Source organism: Dermochelys coriacea, chromosome 2 (assembly GCF_009764565.3).
Source record: "Dermochelys coriacea isolate rDerCor1 chromosome 2, rDerCor1.pri.v4, whole genome shotgun sequence".
NCBI lineage: Eukaryota > Metazoa > Chordata > Testudines > Dermochelyidae > Dermochelys > Dermochelys coriacea.
This window is the reverse complement of record NC_050069.1, coordinates 21,310,533-21,335,755: the sequence shown is the minus strand read 5'-3', so window position 1 is coordinate 21,335,755 and position 25,223 is coordinate 21,310,533. Positions and strand designations below refer to the sequence as shown.

Below are 25,223 nucleotides of genomic sequence, written 5' to 3'. Positions count from 1 at the left end.
AAAGGATTATAGAGAGAAAAAACATTTTTTCAGTAAAGGATCTGGTTTTCCCTGATGGATGCATTAGTTTACAAGTAGCATAAAGTTTGGATTCTGTGTCTTGCTGCCATGACAAACATAAAATTAGAGTTGCGAGAATGATCAAACTATCCCAGAGGCAATTGATGGAAGTGTGTGCAGAATTGTGTAGCCCTTTTCCAAAAGGGATTCTAGCTGGTGAGTGTTCACAGTACTTTGAAGTAGAAATAGTACATTCTATAGCAGCCAACATGAGGTTCCAACTGTTGGATATGGCACTATCCATACTTAGAATTCCAGAGACAATGAAAATGGAGATGGCCTACTGTTCCCTTTCAGGGGCAGAAATTTAAGAACTTTGCCAGATATGCAGGGTTTCACCACAATAAGATTCTAGCCTAAGGCAAATGAACAAGTCAAGTGATTTACCACAGAAAGCCTATTAGGAAAGGTATTCTAGCTGCACATTGGGAAGACCTGGAGACAGGACATGTAGACATTTCTATACCATGATAGAGCTATGTCTCCTAGTACTACCAGATTGTCCATGGCAAGTATCATCTTCAACAGCAATATTCAGACAAAGTTACCTGAATATTCTCCACCACACAGAATGAGAGAAAAGAATGGATGCATTATGAGAAAGCAATAGAGACTTCACATCTCAGAAGACGACCTGCTCTTTGGCAAACAGAAGAAAAGGAAAATGACTGACCCTATTCAGTGCAAAATGCATGGAAGTAACTGATACTAAGAGCCAGAGTCTGACACTCTTGCTCATGTTAGGAAGCATTTTATTCCACTAGTGGCCCAATTGACTTGAGTTTTACTATTTATAGAGTAGGGTGTGGATCCACAAGGAGACATAAGAACTTGCAGTGCTCCTAACTTTTAAGCATCTTGCCACCCAGTGGAATTCACAGCCCTGAGTTAGGCACATAGGTGCCCTGTACAATACATGGGGATAATTAGGCACCTTAGGAAGGGATCTACAGAAGGCAGCATGCTCAGCATGGACCACCTAATCTGGCCAATAGGAAATGCCAAGAATAGTGATGTGATCTAAGCCCTGCCCCTCACATGGACGTATGGGTCGGAGCTAGGCACCTCCATCTGCTTGGGATTCACAGCCAGAATCCTCTCCTGGAGTTAGATAGCTAAGCCCTTTCTTGCAAACAATGACACTACTAGAAGAGGTAGCAGTGGCATCCCTCTTTAACTGTTAGCCCAGTGGTTACAGCACGCATCCAGGATGTGGAAGACCCTGGTTCAGTTCCTCCCCCGCCTTCTTGATGCAGAGAAGGGACTTGAACTTGGGTCTCTCCACTTCCAGGAGAATACCCTTTGGGCTATTCAGGTTGCTTTCATTCTCTCCTGTTAAAGCTGTTCCACTGTGCATAAATAACTAAATAAGCTTTGGAGTAGGAGGTCTGTGTCTCCTACATCCCAGGTAAGTGCACTAACCAATGGGCTGTAGCGTCATTCTGATTCTCTCTGGCCCAATGCACGTTTAAATATTTATACCAAGGGTTGACAACCTTTAGCATGCGTCCCATCAGGGTAATCCAGTGGCGGGCTGTGAGACATTTTGTTTACGTTGACCATCCACAGGCACATCCCCCCGCAGCTTCCAGTGGCTGCAGTTTGCCATTCCTGGCCAATGGGAGCTGCGGGAAGCAGCGGCCAGTACATCCCTGCAGTCCGGGCCATGTCCCGCAGCTCTCATTGGCTGAGAATGGTGAACTGCGGCCACTGGAAGCTGTGGGGGGCTGTGGCTGCGGCTGGTCAGTGTAAACAAAATGTCTCATGGCCCACCAGCAGATTACCCTGATAGGCCGCGTGCTGAAGGTTGCCAACCCCTGATTTATATACATTGGAACAGCTTCCACAGAAGAGACTGAGCAAATCTGCACAACCCAGTGATCGGGGCACTCTCCTGGGGGTAGGAAGACTCTAGTTCATGTTCTTTTGCCAAATTAGGCAGAGAAGGGAATTGAACCAGAGTTTCCCACATCTGGGGTGAAAGCTCTAATGACTGGCCTGCAAGCTGTAAAGGGGGTACCTCCTCCTCTGTCATTTTGTGAGCGATACAATCTGGTAGGCAGCTTCTGAGACAGCTAACTGGGTCAACAGATAGGGGAAATGTTTAGTTTGAGGACAACATTGTGTTTAGGTGATTGGCACCTGGGCATTTAGACTGAGATGGCTGTGTGGATGCTCAGATTTTTAGACACCTAGGAGACATCACCAGTGGACATTTAAGTGCCTAGAGACTTTAGACAGCTGCAGAGTTAGGTGACAACTGAGCAGGGGTTTTGAGGACCTCAGTGGCACTTAAATGCTGGGATTAGCCACCTAAAGTGGCAGTTATGTGCCTAAGTGCTTTTGTGCATGTAGCCCCAAGACAACAATTAGACGTGTTCTCATGCTGAAGGCTATGAGCAACTCTCAATGGGAATTATTTCTAACCCACATTAGAGGAATAGTGCCCCCTTTTTTTTGGTCCTATCTACACTGATGTAATTCCAAGTGAGAGCAGGATTTGACCATAAAGGATAAAAGGAAAGTAGTGAGAGGTGAAAATAATATCTTTTCCAATTTGCTGTGGAATGGATACTCATTCTCTCAACCACCACCCTCTCCTGTCATACCCAGCTGTCTTTCAAGTATCCTGACTCAAGATGCTGGCATGTGACATGTTCAGTCAGCAGTGGCAAACACATATTTAGGATGGTTCTTGCTAGCTATAACCATCCATCCATCAACATTTGGAGGTAAATCACTCACAGATATTACCCACAATGGGAGAGGGACCACTGTCACTTATTCTAATCACTCCTCCATAGCAAGCTGAATCAATAAGCTCCTACCTCACCCTTACTCTGAATTACTCCCAGAGTTTATTTTGATATTCTTCTTCCTTGCTGATATTTTTAAATTAGATACAGATAGTAGCATCTGCTTCAAGCACTTCATGTACTGTTAGCCCTAAAGCAGCTCTTGCTCACTTCAGTTGATTCAATGGAAGGAAAAGGAAGATGAATGTGAGCCCTTGAGCCCCTGATGTATGTTCATCAATATTGCTAATTTTCTTACAATGGCAATTGGCCTATTGGCATAGGCTGAATGCATCCGATGAAGTGAGCTGTAGCTCACGAAAGCTTATGCTCTAATAAATTTGTTAGTCTCTAAGGTGCCACAAGTACTCCTTTTCTTTTTGCGAATACAGACTAACACGGCTGCTACTCTGAAACCTGCTCTGCTTGTGTAAAGACAAATGTATCCATACCATGCAGCAGCCTTGCAAAATGCTACTCTCCCACTCACTCATCCAAGAAAAAGGTTGTTATTCCCCTTAGGTGAGTAAAATATCATCATTATGGTAAAGGTGGGTGAGCAGATATGTGCCTGGACTGGTACTTCTGAATGAAAATTTTGCAAGGGTGCCATAAAGTTTAACATCTTGCATAGTACAGTCAATGCTTCTGTATATCTGTGTCTGTCTATAAAGGAAGAGCAAGAGGATGAGATTGTTTGCAGGGCTCAGACAAATGTGACTGAAAGTGTTGGAAATGTCAGACTACAGGGTGTATCTTGTTCATATGTGCTAGGAGGAGTAATCTTAGGAATGCGCACCACAGAATGAGGTGATCACACAGAATGCTTTTGCGCTACACACTGCTATTGAGAGTAGTACTTCATCTATTCTCTTGCTTTAAGAGTACATTAGAAGCCCTGACAGTGTGTGGGAAGCTCTGGTTCTGAAGAGTTCTGAGTGCAGCAAAGATTGATTTGAAGATGCAACCCATGGCACTGAATGTAATGAAATGCTGCAACAGTATTGGAAATCTGCAAAATCTATTAAGCCCTGTTGTTATGGCAGCCCTTCAGGGAGCAAAAAGCTAAATGATTTGGAGCAATCTGATGACAATATCTAGAGTGACGAGACGTCCTTAGATTATCAGGACGGTGCTGATATTAGGGGCTTTGTCTTATATACACAACTATTACACACACCCCAAAAATGTGTCCTGATTTTTCACACTTGCTATCTGGTCTCCCTAATGATATTTAACCCGATTTCCCCAACAACCATCTTTCGAGGAATACACACTAGACTAAACAAAATAGGGAAAAATCCTGCAGTCTTCACTTGGGTTAAGTAAAACTTCCTTTAATAAACCAAGACCAAACAAAATTTATGCCAACAAGCACATATTTGTAATGTCTCAACACGATGTACTGTTTTGTTTCGATAGCATGGATATAAACCAGTAGCAACAACTACACCTAAGAATGAGTTTTAGGTGAAATTCCAGCACAGGGGAGAGGTTTTATTTGGTGTATGCTTAGCTTAAATAACAAAGTTCATAGCTGACAATAAGCATTTCTTTCAAAGGCTACCCCACTGTTCCTCCGATATTCTTGTTAACTGCTGGAAATAGCCTACCTTGCTTATCACCATGAAAGGTTTTCCTCCCCCTCCCCCCCCTCCGCTGCTGGTGATGGCTCATCTTAAGTGATCACTCTCCTTACAGTGTGTATGATAAAACCTATTGTTTCATGTTCTCTGTGTGTATATAAATCTCCCCACTGTATTTTCCACCAAATGCATCCGATGAAGTGAGCTGTAGCTCACGAAAGCTTATGCTCAAATAAATTTGTTAGTCTCTAAGGTGCCACAAGTACTCTTTTTCTTTTTGCGAATACAGACTAACACGGCTGCTACTCTGAAACCTGTTTAACTTGACTAACTCTCAGTAGAACTTATGCATCTAAGTTTTTTGGATGTTTTTGAAAATGCCACCCTGAATGTATGAGCATTTAGTTCTTGGATGCAATGCTTATTCACAACTGTGATGCAGTTCTTTTTAGATACTGAGCATAAATTACATGAAAAGGCAATGGATATGTCTACATGGTAGCTCAGCTAAAAATAGCAGTGACGCTGCTGATGGCTCAGGCTAGCTGCCTGAGCTCAGACTCAGGGGGATGGGTGGGCTTGGACTCAGGCAGCTAGCTCAAACCGCTGACAGTATTGCAGTGTCCACACTGCTATTTTTAGCCAGCTAGATTTTTAGTTTAGTTAGTGGGAGTTTGTCTGTCCCCACCCCAGGAATCACACCTGTCAGCTGCAGTGTAGACGTACTCAATGAGAGTTGTGCTCTCAAGTCACTTACGTCAAACATACCTAGCAAGAATATCTGTAATAGCTACATCTAGTGATTCTCATCAATGATGCAATATTAGGAGGAAAGAGAGAAACATCAAGAGCAACAAAAGCACTAAACATTGACAATTTTTTTGATAGTCTTACTCTATCTATACTACAAGCTCAATAAATGCAGTTTTTAATATAAATTTGGAAAGTTTATCATAGCACCATACACATGCCCATCTGTCATGAACCATGATAGCAAAATGTCTGCCACTAACAATACACAGAAAAACACAATTATTCATCTTAGAAGTCAAAATGTGAACACACACTACTGGAACCAAAAAGCATACAAAAAGGACAAGACAGATGCCCACGTATTATTAATGTATGCAGATGATTCTGCTTACAATTAAAAATCTAATATCCAAACCACCAAAATCACTCAGCATTATATCAAAAGCTGGAAAAGCATCAGATTATAAAATATATTGGACAAATCAAATATACTTCCCTTGTCAAAATGCTGCCCAAAATTTTATTAGTCTCTTGGAATTAAAGGCAGAAAAACAACAATTTATATACAGATCAAACTGACTAGCTTGACTGGCATAATCAAAGACAAAATAGAATCAGCAATCTAAAGCCTCTGCAATGAGTTAGTAATATAAAAATCTCTGTTTGACAACTCAAAACATTTTTTATCTTGGGGGGAGGAGGATGGTTAAATGCTGTCAATTCATATACCAATAACCTAGGGAAGAATCATTCATTTGGTATAATTAAAAGCTGTGATTAAAACTCTGAAAATCTTCAGAAAAAAGGGCTGTGAAGACCACCACACAAAATTCAATCTCATAGATTCATAGATACTAAGGTCAGAAGGGACCATTCTGATCATCTAGTCCGACCTCCTGCACAGCACAGGCCACAGAATCTCACCCACCCACTCCTATGAAAAACCTCACCCATGTCTGAGCTATTGAAGTCCTTAAATCATGGTTCAAAGACTTCAAGGAGCAGAGAAGCCTCCCTCAAGTCAACCATGCCCCATGCTACAGAGGAAGGCGAAAAACCTCCAGGGCCTCTCCAATCTGCCCTGGAGGAAAATTCTCACCCAAAGCTGTAGAAAAATCTGGATATAAGAAAATATTTCCTGTTGTTGAGATGTACAGTAGCAGGCTGTGAAATAGTGTCTGTAAGGAAGAGGTGGAAGCCCTATAATTTGAGTCCTTTAAAACTAGACAAAGTAAAAACTGGAGAACATACTGTAGGGAGCATTACTATATTGGCAGTGGAAGACTAGATCTAATAGTGCCTTTTCTGTTCTAAGACAACCTAGACCTATATTGTGATCTGCTAGCATAGACCTTTGCGGTTATACCGAGTTCCACTGAACTCAGTGTTGGGTGAAGGAGTCTACACTTGCAGTTCCAGATGCAAGGCCAGGCCTGAATCACTCAATGACATATACATAATGTTGAAATGAAATTGATCACTTGCCCTGGATAATAGATAAAGTTTTTTGTTTGTTGTTTTTTGGGGGCGGAGGGGAGGCATTATAGCAATTAAGAAGCCTCTTGACGCATATTCCAGCAGCTGTCCATAAATGAAAGTTTGGGGATAAAAGCAATAAAATTACTGTCAAGCAAGAACTAATGGGCCAAATCCACAGATTCATGTTCAGAGTTTGCTTCTTGTTTGTTCAGTCTTTCCTTGCATTGACATTACTACAGTCAATGGGAGTTAGAACCTCAGGATTTGGCCCCAGGGGCTTGATTCTCATTTGGTGTAACCTGGCATAACTACATTATGCCAGCTGAGAATCTGGTCCTTTTTATGAAGGATTTATTTCAAATATACAAATAAATTTGAAGAAAAAAACCCAACCAGGTGAATGATGGGACATGGAAAATTAGCATATTTTATATATAAAATAAATGTGTTACCTGGACTTACAAAGTAAACAAAACTATTTGCTAGATATGGGGCAAATTCTGCTCTTCATTCAATCCAGAGTAGCTTCATTGGCTTCACTGGCGTTGCTCTACATTTAAACTACTGTCACTGAGACCAAAATTTGACTTGGGGACTTGATTTTATTTTTAATTTAGATTTGTATTAAAATGTGAAACTTCTTAATGATAAATAGCATTGTAGCTATACAGTCTGGCCCCGACAGTTTGTTATAATATTATTTATTGTGCAGATCCATCACCTCTCTCTGACGTCTCCACTGTCCCATTCGTTATTATTATTTGTTTGTATTACAGTAACAACCGGAGGCCCCGAATGAGACCAGGACTCCATTGCGCTAGTAGACACTGTACACACACAGTAAGAGATGGTTCCTGCTGTAAAGGGTTTACAGTCTCAATAGACAATGGATGGGAGGGGAGAGATGGCCCTGAGACCAACTTACCCAAAGTCACACAGAAGGTCAGTGACTGTGCCAGGAAGAACCCATTCTTCTGAGTTCCAGTCCAGTGCCCTACACCCACTGCCTCTATTGTAAAAAGCAGGTACCCTGGCATAGGTATTTCCCCATCATACTCTGTTGCTAAAAGCAAAGGAATTACTTACAATTGCTTCTGTGCAATTTCCTGACTCCTTTGATTCCTACATTCTGCATTGTAGTGGCCTGGCAGCTCATTGTTGTACAATGGCTCACGGTACTGGACAGCTGTCATTGGAAAGAAAAACAGATGTGGGATTTTTATTTTGAGACTAAAACAATCCAGCTGCTATTGATTTCCCAAAGTGATATCAGAAAAATAGGTCAAATTTGAGTCCTTTCTCAGGTTTTGTGGAATTATATCCATTTAGCTATTTCATTCTTTAGGAGAACATCATTGACCAGCGACCTTTATTATTTACAGTATGCCTGACATGAAAATTAATTGCCAAATTCCCATCCAGCTCACAGGCCTGTGCATTTAATGCTGTCCTTTTTTTATTGTCTGTGCTGCAGTATGTAGACCTAAAGAAGCCTGAAAATGGTTAAGTAGTGCATATTACCCAGGGTAGAATGAGTGCATTGTACTTGAGTTGCAGACAATGCAGAAACAGAACTCTCTTGGATTGCCCCAGTTGTAGGTAGATGTATACTACTGAGCCACAGGCACATGAAGGGAAATAATGGGCAACCTAATTTAATTAGATACACTAACTCTCACTGCCTTCAGTATAATGCCAAAAAAACAGTGGTCTGAGTCTGATCTCACTTAAACGCAAATCAGGATTATCACTCACATCGAAGTAAAAAATGCCATAAAATTTATCAGAGAGATCAGAATTACACCCTGATGTCCTAGTTAATCTGCGTGGAACCACACATGACACACCCTAGTATTGCTTGAAGGTGCAAGGATACTATGGGATGAACTGTACTAGAAAAGAACAGAATGGATATTAAAGATGTCATGGCATTTTTGTAAGAATTTGGGTTTCCCTTCCTGTCCTCACCCAGTATTTCCCCTCTCACCACTTATATGTGCCAGTTGGTTCCCGCCCTCTCATTCCAGTGATGGCTGCATTTTAGCTGTGCTATATGTAAACAGCTTGTATTTTTGGATTCTCACAGGAAAGAGAATGTTTATCTTAGAAAAGTCATGGAAGACTGGAGAGATTCCAGAGGACTGGAAAAGGACAAATATAGTGCCCATCTATAAAAATGGAAATGAGGACAACCTGGGGAATTACAGACCAGTCAGCTTAACTTCTGTACCTGGAAAGATAATGGAGCAAATAATTTAAGCAATCAATTTGCAAACATCTGGAATATAATAAGGTGATAAATAATAGTCAGCATGGATTTGTCAAGAACAAATAGTGTCAAACAAAACCTGATAGTTTTCTTTTACAGGGTAACAAGCCTTGTGGATGGGGGGAAGCGGTAGATGTGGTATATCTTGAGTTTAGTAAGGCTTTTGATATTGTTTCACATGATCTTCTCATAAATAAACTAGGGAAATACAACCTAGATGGAGCTACTATAAGGTGGGTGCATAACTGGTTGGAAAACCAATCCCATAGAGTAGTTATCAGTGGTTCACAGTCATGCTGGAAGGGCATAATGAGGGATCCCGCAGGGATCAGTTCTGGGTCTGGTTCTGTTCAATATCTTCATCAATGATTTAGATAATGGCATAGAGAGAACACTTATAAAGTTTTCAGATGAGAACAAGCTGGGAGGGGTTGCAAGTGCTTTGGAGGATAGGATTATAATTCAAAATGATCTAGACAAACTGGAGAAATGGTCTGAAGTATACAGGATGAAATTCAATAAGGACAAATGCAAAGTACTCCACTTAGGAAGGAATAATCAGTTGCAAACATACAAAATGGAAATGACTGCCTAGGAAGGAGTACTGCAGAAAGGGTTCTGGGGTTCATAGTGGAACGCAAGCTAAACATGAGTCAAGAGTGTAACACGGTTGCAAAAAAAGCGAACATAATTCTGGGATGTATTAGCAGGAGTGTTGTAACCAAGACATGAGATGTAATTTTTCTGCTCTACCTTGCACTCAACTGCAGTATTGTGTCCCGTTCTGGGTGCCATATTTCAGGCAAGATGTGGACAAATTGGAGAAAGTCCAGAAAAGAAAAGCAACAAAAATGATTAAAGGTCTAGAAAACATGACCTATTGAAGATTGAAAAAAATTGGGTTGGTTTAGTCCGGAAAAGAGAAGACTGAGAGGGGACATAACAGTTTTCACATAAAAGTTTGTTACAAGGAGGAGGGAGAAGAATTGTTCTTCTTAACCTCCGAGGATAGGACAAGAACCAATAGGCTTAAATTGCAGCAAAAGAAGTTTAGGTCGGATATTAGTAAAAACTTCTTAACAGTCAGGGTGGTTAAGCACTGAAAGAAATTGCCTAGGGAGGTTGTGGAAGCTCCGTCATTGGAGATTTTAAAAGCAGGTTAGACAAACATCTGTCAGGGATGGTCTAGATAATATTTAGTCTTGCCATGAGTGCATGGGACTGGACTAGATGACCTTTTGAGGTCCCTTCCAGTTCTATGATTCTTTGATACACATAAAATAATATTAAACTTCTCAAGATAATGGTTCAGATTCTCAACTGGTGGAACTCAGCTTCAGCTATGGTCAATTATTGCTGCTCAGGAACTGGTCCAGAATTTTTAATTGAATCACAAACATTTCTAACCTCTTTGTCCATTCCCCCCGCCCCCTTTTTTTTTAATGTGTGGATGTTACACTTCCATTTTTTTATTTTAATTTCACCCAGGATGTTGTCACCAAATGCTAATCTGGAAGCCAGACATATAGCTTTCCTGGTTCCAGGTGGATTTGCTTTCCCAAGCAAAGGAATAACTTAAACCTAATTTTTCTGCCAGGTATCATCTGCACTAGCGGCTCATATTGTTTTTGGTCTCTTCCCATCTGACAACTGCTGTCAACAAGCACCTCTTTTGTTTAGCCATAAGATTCAAGTTTAATAGCTGTTCTCACAGCTGCTACAAATCCTCTTCCTGATTAGATTGCAATGAACACTGCATCACAGCACATCCAAGATTTTTTTTTTCCTCCCACCCAGGAGGAAATACCAGTCACACACATCTCAGAATTGCCTTCTTGAATACATTGTCCCCATAGCATCTGAATGTAAGCAACCTCTATTCTCAGGACCTCAGCTCTGTTGCTGAGCTTCTCTGCCATACATGCCAACAGTGTGTATTGTTGCTTTAGACTGTTTGAGTTCTTGGAGGCGATGACACGTCTTGATTTTTGTGTATTTTCTCTGCATGTGTTCCTAAAAATGCCATTGTAGTAGTGCTGTCAATTAATCACAGTTAACTCAAGTGATTAACTCAAACCAAATTAACTAAGTTAAAAAATTAATCATGATTAATCGCAGTTTTAATTACACTGTTAAACAATTTAAATTTATTATAAATATTTTGGATGTTTTTCTACATTTTCAAATATATTGATGTATTGATTTTAATTACAACACGGAATACGCTGTAATAATGAAAAACAAAAGAAATAGTATTTTTCAATTTACCTCATACAAGTACTGTAGTGCAATCTTTTTAATGTGAAATTGCAACTTACAAATGTAGAATTTTTTTTTTTTTACGTAACTGCACTCAAAACCCAAACAATGTAAAACTTTAGAGCTGACAGGTCCACTCAGTCCTACTTGTTCAGTCAATCGCTAAGACAAACAAGTTTGTTTACATTTATGGGAGATAATGCTGCCCACTACTTATTTACAATGTCACCTGAAAGTGAGAACAGGTGGGTTCTGGACTTGATAATGATCCAAAGAAGTGTGGATCGATGCTCTTTCATTTTCATCATCTGAGTCAGATGCCACCAACAGAAGATTATTTTCTTTTATGGTGGTTCGGGTTCTATAATTTCTACATCAGAGTGTTGCTTGTCCCTCTCCGATTTTGGAAGGCACTTCAGATTCTTAAACCTTGGGTCGACTGCTGTGTTTTGTCAATCTTCAGTGAAAATGTTCTTAAATCAAACAACATATGCTGGGCCATCATCCGAGACTGTCATAACACAAAATATATGGCAGAATGTGGGTAAAATCACAGAGCAGGAGACATACAATTCTCTCCCAAGGAGTTCAGTTACAAATTTAATTAACATATTTTTTTAAATGAGCATTATCAGCATAGAAGCACGTCCTCTGGAATTGTGGTCAAAGCATGAAGGGGCATATGAACATTTAGCTTATCTGGCACGTAAATACCTTGCAACACTGGCTACAACAGTGCCATGTGAACGCCAGTTCTCCCTTTCAGGTTATACATATGCATAAGGGTTCCAATCCCTTTCTTGATATCCATACTTTCACACTCCACTAATTTAGGTGTGCCCCATTTCTTATTGCCCTCAGTTCCCCTTAGTCTCATAACATCTACATCAATGAGCTACCATAGCAACTTAAGGTTATTAGAGAATCCCCAAAATGTTACATTCTACAGTATTAACTGGCACACTGCAGTATATTTTTCAGACTATTGCTGCATAATTTCAGAACATCAGCACTTAACACATCTTTTACTGTAATCATACACTTTACTGGTACAAGGTTGTCTTTCAATCAACTAGTCACGCCAATCTGCTTCAGGCCTACAGCCTTGTGTGGCTAAGCTAAATATTTTGTAGGTCTGAGGCCTGTAGGCCCTGTGTAACAATATTAATTAATACTTGTATTTCACCTTTATATCCTAAATATACTTAATATCTTTCATTCTTGGCTACAAAGGACAGGGCTGAGAAGAAAAGGTTAAGAGGCGGGACAGGTACGGAGTGAAACTCAAGTGACGAGACAGAAAGGGGAGGTTTGGAGCAAACATCCAGTCAGCACTCGGCAGAGAAATGCTGGGATTCCCTCTGAGTAGGCTTGCCAACTTTCTAATCACACAAAACTTAACACCCTAGCCCCACTGCTTTGCGGGGCCCTGCCCCTTCCCTGAAGCCCATCCCCACTCATTACATGTCCCCTCCCTTGGTGGCTTACTCTCCCACACCCTCACTCGCTTTCACTGGGCTGGGGCAGGGGTTTGGGAGGGAGTATGGGCTCTGGGCTGGGGGTGCAGGCTCTGGGGTGGGGCTGGGGATGAGGTGTTCAGGGTGTGGGAGGGGGCTCTGGGCTGGGGCAGAGGGTTGGGTGAGTGGGGGGTGAGGGCTCTGGGCTGGGGCCGGGGATGAAGGGTTTGGGGTGCAGGAGGGGACTGAGGGAGCCCCCTCCTTCACCCAAACCCCCTACCTCAACCAAGTTTTGGGGGGCTGAGGGCTGGGGCAGGGGGTTAGGGTGCAGGCTTACCTCGCGCAGCTCCTGATCAGGAGTGCAGTGTGGGGAGGCTAAGGCAGGCTGCCTGCCTGTCCTGGCATCGTGTTGCACGTGCACCAGAAGCAGCCAGCAGGTCCAGGGGAGGGGGACAGGAGGTGCCTCACACACTGCTCTTGCCTACAGACACCGCTCCCTCAGCTCCCATTGGCTGGTGCTGGAGTGGGGGCAGCGCACAGAGCCCCGTGGCCCCCCCGCCTAGGAGCCGGACTTGCTGGCCATTTCCAGGGCACAGCACGGTGCCCCAGGACAGGTAGGGACTAGCCTGTCTTAGCGATGCAGAACCACCAACTGGACCTTTAATGGTCCAGTCTGCGGTGCTGACCGGAGCCACCGGGGTCCCTTTTCGACCGGGTGCTCCTACAAGAAAGTCTGCTCAGAATCGTTGAAAGTTCTCTGAATGTCCAAAGGTCCCTGCTTTGGCTGCCTCTACTCCTACGGCTGAGTTTCTGATTGGCTTGGCTCTGCAGTTTTTCTCCAGGATACATGGTTCGGGAAGGGGAGGCACCACTAGGGTCGCCACCCTCCAGGATTGTTCTAGTAAAGATTGTCATGTGATGAAACCTCCAAGAATACAGCCAACCAAAGTTGGCAATCCTAGGCACCGTCTGGATCCCAGTGCCCCCAGAGTGTGTGTCAGCAGAGTCCTCTGCATAGTTCTGGGTTCAAGGAAGTTTTGGATGTGGGGTGGCCAATTTTCTATTTGGTGGCCTGCACCCTATTTTCCCCTTCCCCTCCCAGTGTAGCAGTCCCACTTTAGCTGCTTCTATCGGGAGTCTGCCTGGCTCTTCTCTGCAGTTTTCCCCCAAGTCCACATGCCAGGCTGAGGGCATTTGACTTGACTTCCACCTTTTTTCAAATCTCACCTGGCCAGATGTCTTGCAATCCTTGCCTTGCCTCATCACTGAATGCTCCAATCTATTTACCATGCTGCCCTTTCCTATGATGAATACTGCATAATGATCTGCTTTCTTGAACTCTTTATTTGATGTCATCCAGACTGCTCACATGCTTAAAGTTAAGTGCATGCATAAGATTTTTGCAGGATTGGGACCTGTAGGTTTATGTCCCTCTTAGGTAGGATTGAAGCAGTACCTAAGCCTTGTGCTGGTCTCTCTGAACAGGGTGAATTTCATGCAAAATGTATAGGTTTTTTTGTACATTGATTGCTTCAAACAGGGATCTGCTGGTAAATATCTGCAATCCCATAAATATGTCACCTTAAACTGAATTATGTATTTATCCACTGTAGCATATGAGGGAGTAGGGAGCAGCTTGTGCCCCAAGGTAGGTTGGAGAACGGCATTACGGTTGTAGAAGTCATGGGAGTCTGTGGGGAGCATGGTTTGCAGTGTCTCTTTGTGTCTGTGCTGGATGGACATGTAGTCTGTTGTCCCCTTGCAGCTGCTTATTGGTACCAGGGCATGAAGGGCCATGACTTTGCCAGAAATATTTTGTAAGGCCACATAACACTGGAGGCAGCCGTAGCTGCCCATTCCTGCCCTAGCCAATTATGACTTCTTCGTATGCATGGAATAAACAGGACTTTTGGGCCCTATGTCCTCTTGGTCATGCACTCTGGAGGATCACATGGTTTAACCTATTCACTGGGCTTGATGCTGCTCCCACTGAAGTTCGTGTAAAAATTCTCTTCTTGAATGGGAACAGGATTATTTGTTATGCCTGGGAATTACACTGATGTACCTTCACTAGGTGCCTTTCTAAATTAGCAACACAGGAATGTGAAAAGGGAGTCCAGCAACAATGGCTGTCATGTTTTAGGGCGTTTAATTACTTTTCAATTATTTTTTTAATTTTTTTCATGTTTGATTACCTTTTGTTTCAACTGAACATTTCTTCTCATTCATCTTTCCTCATAGTCTGTTAGACTATTGAATGGCAGCTCATGTGTAATAGCAACATTGCATAATCTTTGATTCATAGAAGACCGTCTTGAAGTTCTTGGCTCCTTGGATAATGCAAACAAGGATGATCAAAAGATTTTTGACTGAACCTGAATATTTCCTGACAACATTATATGAAAAGATGCCAGTGTCTTATATTTATATTTGTCTATATAAGATGCCAGTCTCATAATATGGGGAAGACAAAAATTAGACCATTAATCCACCTTTAGGCTGTAGAAAAATCCATTTTGATCTGCTGAAACAGTCAAACTACTGCTGTATCAATTTAGATATTTCCACATGATGCAGAGACTGAGAATATAAATTCGTCCCAAACTTTCATCTCTTGAGCTTCCTCCCCAGAGGAAAATGAAGAATGGGCAAGAGGGGAAAAAATGGTAAACATGAGTGTACAAAGAAGTTCCGAAAGGAAGGATGAAAGTCAAATGTTGAAATCCCATTGATGTTTTCTTTAGTCTCCTCCTTGTTTGAGTCAAGAAAATCTCAATTATCCACTCCCCCCCAACCCCTCCAGCATATTGATTTTATGGCTTGATGGAATTCATACAACTCAAACCTTCCTTTAATCCTTAAATTTTTAAGTGTGCTTTCTTTAACATTGCCTAAACCAAGCAAGCATACTTCTGTCTTCACAAAAGCTTACAAATATAATTGACAAGCTGATATAGAAGATTCTGCCAAGGGAACAGATCATTTAAAAAAATAATTATTTAGAACAAACAAGGTAATACTGGAGAAGGCAGGAACTAGGTGAACTGGGTGACAAGGGCAGACAAAAAGCAGAGACAACTGCTGATTGATAAACATTAATGAACTTATTTCTCAGCAGGGAGTAACTAAAGTAGGCAGTGTAGCACATTGCAAACTCTGGTACTGTTGGTGGTTAGGACCAATACTCCATGTATCTTGTTAGGAAGCAAAATGAATCATGATCAAGGTAGGTTTGGGGCTGTGGATATCATCTTGGACTATTACTTTTCTTTTGGAAATTTTTCTGTCCAGCTCTCCAATTAGGGCAGGCAAATTTTAAATAGGATCCTTCTGTTAGAACTCAGCAGTTGATTTCCAAATGATGTCTACAAGTCATCTTAATGTTTCTTTGTTCTCAAACAAGGCTACATTTTCAGCATGGCGGCTGGCTGGATCACTTCCAGCAACAATGATGGGAAATGGGTATCTAATTTCCCACACTGCTCAAAATGCCTTGGAGTAACACAGCTCCAGGGGAGGAGAGAGGTAATCTTAGCAAAGGGCTCAGCAAAAACTCCTGATTTCTAATCCCATTGTAGTTTTGTCTCCAATTACTCTGCATGGCCTTGGGGAGAGTCACTTAGGGATGAACATCCACTTGATTCCCATTTATGCACTTAGATAAGGCCCAATTTTCAGAAGCACTCAGCACCCAACAGCTCACATTGTCTCACTTGTGGTGAGATTCTCATGAGAGCTCAGTACCCAGTGTGCTGGGTTGTCTTGAATCTTTAACTTGATTGTGGCTTAGAGCCACACCCCGTGCAGGAAGGGTGCACGAAGGGGATCTGCTGCAATAGGACTGGAGTCTTCATAAAAAGTTGCTAGTGAAACACAAACTAGCCAGGAGGAATTCTGGCCACTGTACTTCCTCCTTGGGAATTTGTCTCAGTGGCAGCTCTGCTGTGCCAAAAGGGGGCATAGTATGTGCTCCACTCTGTGACCAGCCAACTCCAGTGGCTATAGTTGATTGAGTTACATCCATGACTCCACCCACCTCTCCCCCCTTCTTTTTGGGGAAGACTAGCACTACCACCAGTACAAGTCATACGGAGGCACTGTAGTTGCCAGTTGTCTCTCCCGCAGTGTGTGGTCCCGCCTGTGTAAACCCAGACACAACCTGTCTTCCAGCCTTCCTTAGAAATTATAACAGTCCTTATCTATCTCTCAGGATTAATTACTTGTCCTATAATTCTTTGAGGGTACTAAATATCATCATCATTAGTCTTTTACCACCCATTTCTCCATGCAGTATCTCACCCAGAACATCTGACCAGAGCAACTGTGGGTGGAAGATTGTCAGATGAATCTTGCTCTGCAGCATTTTGTTGCATGTGATTGCATTTAGCGTGTGGAAATGTGTGCTTACACTGGCTGATAAACTCTGCCCAAATTGTACCCATCCTTTCCTGGTTAGTAGTGCCATCAGATACAACATAATCAATAATGTGTTAATTTAGAGAGTTAGCAGCTAATTAAAAGCAGAATGAAGAATTAGAATAAAACAACCTACCCATCCACATGCTACAAACAGTATTTCCCATTGGAAACTAGCAGCTAAAGTAGAGCTGTGCAAATAGCTGATTTTTTTTTATTTGCTGGCAGTTCTAAAATATTGAAAATGTTTGGTTTTGGATCAACCTGAACAGAGAAATGTTTGTGAACCAAAAAGTAAAAAAAAAAAATCTCCTTGGGTTGAATAAAATGTTTCATTTGCCGTAGCACAAAGTGTTTTGTTTTGATCTGAAGATTTCTTACTTTAAAATAAAATTAAAACTGATGAAATTTTCAAAATGAAAAATCAAGATTCTGAAAGGGTCAAAACAAAATGGTTCATTTTTTTCAGAATTGTTTTTGACCAAAACAGTTTGGTGAATTTGACACAAATTCATGAAATATTTTGGTCAAATCTGCATTTTGCAGTGAAAAGAAATTTTTAGTGAAAAACTTTTGCCCAGCTCTACACCAGAGCCCATGTCTTAGGTTTTCCCACATACACTGCAGACATTTTGGTTATGTCTACTCACCATTTACGTCAGTGTAACATATGTCACTCCAGGGTGTGAACCGCTCCCCCACCCCTCAAGTGATATAAGTTGCACTGACATAAGCACTGTAGCATGAAGATTCCTGTAGAAAGCTTTGGGTTACGGGAAAGGACCTGGAGAGTGGCTCTCCACTCCAGCTAAGTGGAAGATCTCTCTGGAAATGCCTGCTGCGTGGGCAAGGGTGGATGTCTGCTGAGGAAGAGGCTGTTGGACCTGACTTATTTGTTTTGATTATATTGAATTATTTTGGTTTTGGAACTGGGGCTTCTGCTCTACAGGAGGCACACGAGGACTGAAACACCCCCCCCATCCCCATGGGACTGAAGCTGCAAGCCCCAGAGTGCCTCAGGTGGGGCTGAAGCACTGAGTCCCTGTGAGGGCCTTGGCCTGAGTCCCGGCATGCCCAGCCATCTGCTAAAAGCCTCTAGCAATCCAGATTTGGACTGTGGGCCGCCTATTGACTAACCCAACTTGCATCATTGTAAAACTGGTGAAGGTCCATGAATGCAAGAAAATGCTTACAAGTTCAAACTGTAAACACAACCAGGAGTCTGCATATTCATTGGTCAGTGTGTGTCCATCTGAATCAAACCTGAACCTTTGAACCCTTTGAGTTTCACCCATTTATTTCACTATCCAGTTGACCTTGTAGCTGAATTTGTGTCTCTGAAGATGGTGGCTGGGTTGTTGACACTAAGATGGGCAAAGTTTCAGTTTGCAATATGGTAGCTTTCTACTGCTGCTGAAAGAAACTTTTTTGAGACTTTTTCTGTTAGGCACACAATTACATCTTTTGTTCAATATATTCACAATAAACCATTTTTTTACAGCCTAAAGACGAGCTGGGCATATGGTTCAAGAAGACAAGCACCATCTAGGACAACCTTCTCCTTTATTTCTTTGCTGGCAAATCCCATAGGTGGCAGTGGTTGTTGATGAACTACTTTATAGCCTCTTAATAGAGGGAACTACTTTATAGCCTCTTAATAGAGTGTTTAAGAAGGAAACTTATGTCAAAGTGAAGCTTATGTTTGTTGAATATCCTTAAATTAATGTCTGTAGGTAGAATATTTAACGGAGAAGTACCAATTTCTGTACCTTTGTCCTGCTGCAGAAACTAGCTGGTTTATATTTCTTTCCTAGTAGCATTGTTTTATGTTGAAAGACAAAATGTACCAATGTACTCATCCATGGTGTGTTGTCATTTGAAAGCCCAGAAAACATGATTCACCAAAAAGTGGTGTGCTATTTTCTATGTCCTTATACATATTTAATTATGATGTTCTGTTTATATCCCCAAGTGTCCAGTTTTTAATAGACAATGAACTCTGAGCAGCGGTCAGGTATACATGAAGCATGTGGAATAAGCAGGAAGGACTAGAAATGCTAGTGAATAAACACAACTATAACATAGTTGGCATGACGGAGACTTCGTGGTATAGTCCACATGACTGGAATATTGGTAAAGAAGGGTACAGCTTGCTCAGGAAGGATAGACAGGGAAAAAGGAAGGAGGAGCTCTTTATATCAAAGATGTATACACTTGGACTGCAGTTCAGAGGGAAATAGGAGACAGACTTGTTGAAAGTCACTGGGTAAGGATAAAAGAGGTAAAAGAAAAAGGTGCTGTCATGGCTGGAGTCTACTGCAGACCACCTAACCAGGAAAAAAAGATGGATGAGGTTTTTTTTTTTTTTAAACAACAAAATCATCCAAACCACAGGACTCAATGGTGATGGGGGACCTCAGCTTCATAGACATCTGTTAGGAAAATAACACAGTAGGGCACAGATTATCCAACAAATTCTTGGAATGTATTGGAAACTTTTTTTATTTCTGAAGGTGGGAAAAGCTACTGGGGGAGAGACTGTTCTAAATCTAATTTTAACAAATAGAGAGGAACTAGCTGAGAATTGCAAAGTGGAAGGCAGCTTGGGTAAAAGATCGTGAAATGATGAGTTCATGATTGTAAGGAATGGTAGGAGAGAAAACAGCACAGATAGAAAATGGATTTCAAGAAGGCAGACTTGAGCAAACTCATGGAGTTGATAGGTAAGATCCCATGGGAAGCAAATCTAACGGGAAAAACAGTTAAAGAGATTTGGCAATTTTTCAAAGAGTCATCATTAAGGATACAAGAGCAAACTACTCCATTGCATAGGAAATGTAGGAAGTATGGCAAGAGATCACCCTGGCTTAACCAGGAGATCTTCAATGATCTGAAACTCAAAAAAAAAAAAAAAAAGAGTCCTACAAAAAGTAGGAAATAGATCAAATTACAAAGGATGAATGTAAACAAACAATACAAGCATATAGGGACAATTTGAAAGGCCAAAGCACAAAATGGGATTAAACTAGCTAGAGACATAAAGGGTAACATGAAAACATTTTACAAATACATTAGAAGCAATAGGAAGACCAAGGACAGAGTAGGCCCATTACTCAGTGAAAGGGTGTGGGGAGACGGGGGCGGGGGACGTGGAAAACAATAACAGAAAACTTGGAAATGGGAGAAGTGCCAAACATCACAACAAATCCTGCATCTTGGCAAGGGGGTTGACTAGATGATCCTTGAAGTCCCTTCTAAATTTATGATTCTATGACTTTTGTTTCAGTTTTCACCAAAGATTTTAGTAGCAATTCGTTTCAGAGTAGCAGCCGTGTTAGTCTGTATTTGCAAAAAGAAAAGGAGTACTTGTGGCACCTTAGAGACTAACTAACAAATTTATTTGAGCATAAGCTTAAGTGAGCTACAGCTCACTTCATCGGATGCAATTGGATGTCTAACACAGCAAACACCAGTGAAAATGTGGTTGGATCTGAGGCTAAAATAGGGAAATAACAAATTAAAAATGACTTAGAAAAGTTAGATGTCTTCAGATCACCAGGGCCTAATGAAATACATCGTAGAATGCTCAAGGAGCTGACTGAGGAGATATCTGATCCATTAACGATCATCTTTGAAAACTCATAGAAGATGGGAGACATTCCAGATGACTGGAAAAGGGCAAATATAGTGCAAATCTATAAAAAAAGAAATAAGGACAAACCAGGGAATTACAGACCTGTCAGCTTAACTTCAGTACCCAGAAAGATAATGGAGCAAAAAAATCAAGCAATCAATTTGCAAACACCTAGAAGATAATAAGATAAGTAACAGTCAGCATGGATTTGTCAAGAACAAATAGTGTCAAACCAACCTAATAGCTTTCTTTGACAAGGTAACAAGCCAGTGGACTGGGGGCAAGCGATAGATATAGTATATCTTGACTTTAGTAGGGATTTTGATAACTGTCTCACATGACCTTCTCATAAACAAACTAGGGAAACAGAACCTAGATGGAGCTACTATAAGGTGGGTGAATAACTGGTTGGAAAAAAATTCTCATAGAGCAGTTATCGGTGGTTCACTGTCAAATTGCAAAGGCATATCAAATGGGGTTCCACAGGGATTGGTCCCATGTGTGGTTCTGTTCAATATCTTCATAAATTATTTAGATAATGGCCCTATAAAGTTTGTGGATGATACCAAGCTGGGAGAGGTTGCAAGTGCTTTGGAGGACAGGATTAAAATTCAAAATGATCTGGACAAACTGGTGAAATGGTCTGAAGTAAATAGGATGAAATTCAATAAGGACAAATGAAAAGTACTCCACTTAGGAAGGAACAATCAATTTCACAGATTCAAAATAGGAAATTACTGCATAGGAAGAAGTACTGTGGAAAGTAATCTGCTTTTATAGTGGATCACAAGTTAACTATGAGTCAACAGTGTAACACTGTTGCAGAAAAAGGGAACATCATTCTGGGATGTATTAGCAGGAGTGCTGTAAGCAAAACCCAAGAAATAATTCTTCTGCTCTACTCCATGCTGATAAGGCCTCAGCAAAAGTATTATTTTCAGTTCTGGGCACCACATTTCAGGAAAGATGTGCACAAATTGGAGAAAGTCCAGAGAAGAGCAACAAAAATGATTAAAGTTCTTGAAAACATGATCTCCGAGGGAAGATTGAAAAAAATTGGGTTTGTTTAGTCTGGAAAAGAGAAGACCGAGAGGGGACATGGTAACCGTTTTCAAGAACATAAACGGTCCTTACAAGAAGGAGAGCAAAAAAATGTTCTTGTTAACATCTGAGGATAGGATAAGAAACGAAGAGGTTAAATTGTGGCAAGGGCAGTTTAGGTTGGACATTAGGAAAAACTTCCCAACTTCAGCGTAGTTAAGAGCTGGAATAAATTGCTCATGGAGGTTTTTAAAAGCAGGTTAGACAAACACCTGTCAGAGAGAGTCCAAAAAATAGGTTTCAGAGTAGCAGCCATGTTAGTCTGTATCTGCAAAAAGAAAAGGAGGACTTGTGGCACCAAAGAGACTAACTAATTTATCTGAGCATAAAAATATGTAAATTCGTGAAGCGTTCCATATTTTTATGCTCAAATACATTTGTTAGTCTCTAAGGTGCCACAAATCCTCCTTTTCTTTTTTCTAAAAAATAGTTAGTCCTGCCTTGAGTGCAGGGCACTGGACTAGAAGACCTCTTGAGGTCAATTCCAATCATATGATTCTATGTGAATCCTTCCACCAATTGCACAAAAACTTCTTACAGGAATAAACCACTGTAGCAACATGGAGGGTTGTTTGGTAGCTGAAGGGGTGGAGGATATAGAAAGGAAAATGAGAGGTGTGGGTTGTGACAGATTCACTGTCTTCCACCCTGCATCTGGGATGTTTAAGGGGTGTGGAGGCCCTATCAAAGTTTCTGGAGTGGTTTTCAGAAAAGGTGGGATTTCCTGCTAGTACAAAAATGATAAGACTGGCCCTCAGGTTCAGGAAACATCCTTCATTGGAGATCCTGGTTCCCCACGGCTGACTTCCTCCATTACGGTCACTGGTGCCAAAGAAACATGCTCTGGGTGTCCAAAACTGTGTAGATTATAGTTTCTAGAGAGCTCTTGGCTTAGCCAGCTTGAGGATTGTTGTCTTAGGCATTGCAGAGAAGGGAACAGGGAGAAGATTGGTGGAGTGGCCTGCCTGTGTCTTCAGTTTATGCAAATGAAAAGGGAAGGCTACTTTGAACCGCTTTGCTTTGAGAGGCAGCCTATGGAAGGGGGCCATGGAAGGCAGAGTTGAGAGCCAGGATCTGCTCACCTGGGGCTTCTTATAGTGCTCTCTGTCTCATGAATGCCAAATTGTAGCAACCAGCAGTTAGAGGAGCATGTGCTGGAATGGTCTGTGACTGGCAGGGTGGGTATTGTTAAGGCTATGTTGTTTTTTTTTGGGGGGGGGGGGTCATTTCTCTAGTTGGTGACTGGAGAAGAGTAGTTGTAAAAGCCTGGTTTTGCTAGCCACGATGAGGAGTTCTAGTGTTTCTTTCTGAGTATGATTGTGGTAGAAAGTGCTGTTCTGTGACAGCTACTTTCTGCTGTGGAAGAGTGTCTTGCTTTTCCTTAGAAGAGCAGGAGAAGGGAGCTCAGTCTGAGTGGTTAGCTTTGAGCTTATTGTGCTGGGTGTGTGAAAAAGAGTTTGGGTGTGGATGCTGGGATCTGTACTGCTTGTGGGTTAGGTGTGCTGAGATCCCTGCAATGAAATGCTCTCTTTGCTCTCAGGTACTGTGTGGGTCAGCTGTGTTTTTCAATAGTTTTTAGGAAAGGGCTTTCTTTGTATGAGTACTGTCTCTTTTATGTTTTTGCTCCAAACTCTAGTCAACAGGTTTACCATAGAAAGATTGTGTTTATTCTCTTGTTTGTTCTGCTTCATAGCTATTTCTGCTCCTTTGCTAAATATGACAGATTATCTCTTTGTGGTACCCTGTTGATTGTCCTCCATATTGGAATGAATGGATGATTCTTCACTGCTAACACCACTGGATCCACTGATGCCTGGGAAGTTTTTGTTTGTTCCCACTGGTATTTCTAAGATCAGGAGAACAGCGACCAGCATTCCCACCATTCTCACACTCTGGGGAGCATAGCACACATCACTAACTCTAGATTACACATTGCTGAGTGACTTTCACCCAGGTGAAAAGCGATTAGAAATTTTGGTGACATTTATCTGGACTCTGGTCCAGGTCAAAGGGAAGCCTCTGGTATATATCCTGGCTTTTAAGTAGAATACCATGCTTTCTTTTCTTATTTGTAAAAAAAAAAAAAATCCGGGAATTTTTCAGCTTATTTTCTAAACATTAAACCTGGGATGAAATCATGTTAAAAATTAAAAAAATAAAAACCATAAAAATCAGGGGGGAGGGTAAAAAAGAAAAAAGCTTTCATAATATACACATTTTACTACAGTATAATTTTTAATGCACTAAATATATTTTGTCTGTCTCAGAGCTGGTAGTTTTTTTCCAAAAGTTCTGATTTGTGTATACGCACATAATTTTCTTCAAAGTATCCTCTTGCTGGCTTAGAGGTAGTTCAACTTTGAAAATAAGTGCTCTGCATCAATATATCCAGGGGGTACACTCAAAGCTCACCGTGCCACTTTGCTGAAGTTGGGAAGTGTGTCTTGATGACTGTTCCAAAAAGCCAACACATCCAGTTTCACATTGTCAGGGTTAGGCAAGTTCATATAAGTAGTAAATTCCCTTTTCAGATTTGAAACTTCATCTTTAGTGGCAAATAGTTGAGCCACTCTGGTGTAACGGTCATAGTCTGCTGCCAAATTCACTTTGAGGAAGGGGGTGAAACACCTGGATGACATTCCAAAAAGAATATTCAGCAGTCCCTTGGCCCGCGCCACTTTCAGCAGCTTCCATGGGCCTGGAGCAGCGAACCGTGGCCACTGGGAGCCATGATTGGCCGAACCTGCGGACGCGGCAGGTAAACAAACCAGGGACTTTCCCTGCACAAGCGGCAGAACAAGTTTGGGAACCACTGGTCTAGGAGATGCATTAGCACAGTCCACGCGTTATTTACATGGCTGGCAGCAAAGTACAAGCTCACCCACCAATGTGGCAAAACAGGGAAGGGTAATCAGCAGTTGGCTCTGTAGTCATCTCACACTGTGTAAAACAAAGCCTTCAACTTGTTCACATGCTTGAAAATGGCCCTGAATCCAATGATGCAAAATTTCACTTCTTTCATTTCTTCTGTAACAGTAGCTGCTGAAAGCGCAACGTTGAGCAGGACAGGTAATATGTAGTAGCTCTGGTTTCTGATTGAGTTTAATCTCCTGTGTAAATTTAGCCATGTCGGAAGCAGAATCTATGTTAGTTGTGGCCACATTTTCCCAAGTTAGTTGATACGTCTCAAACAGGTCAGTTATTGCTGTGTCGACAAAATCCATGTCAGCAAAGGGGATGAATATCACCTCAGCACAAAACTATGCAAATTTATTCATTTTGAAGTAAAAAAACAAAAACAAAAGGCCAAGAATTGGATAGTTAAAAGCATCAGGAGACTAATCAAAAATCAGACTATACACCACATTTCCAGCAATTCGTTCTATCGTTTTAGCTATTAAAGCATTGTCATTT

At 41.5% G+C, this 25,223-nt stretch overlaps 1 long non-coding RNA gene and 1 other non-coding gene across 2 annotated transcripts in view; both read left to right on the top strand.

The window, feature by feature from the left end:
* The window catches only part of LOC119851831, a 70,219-nt gene that overhangs the window by 28,635 nt on the left and 16,361 nt on the right, over positions 1-25,223 (top strand). The window lies entirely within an intron of this gene.
* LOC119852392 lies at positions 23,009-23,227 on the top strand. The gene has a single exon (XR_005291644.1). It is a non-coding gene; the product is annotated as a small nucleolar RNA U3 (small nucleolar RNA).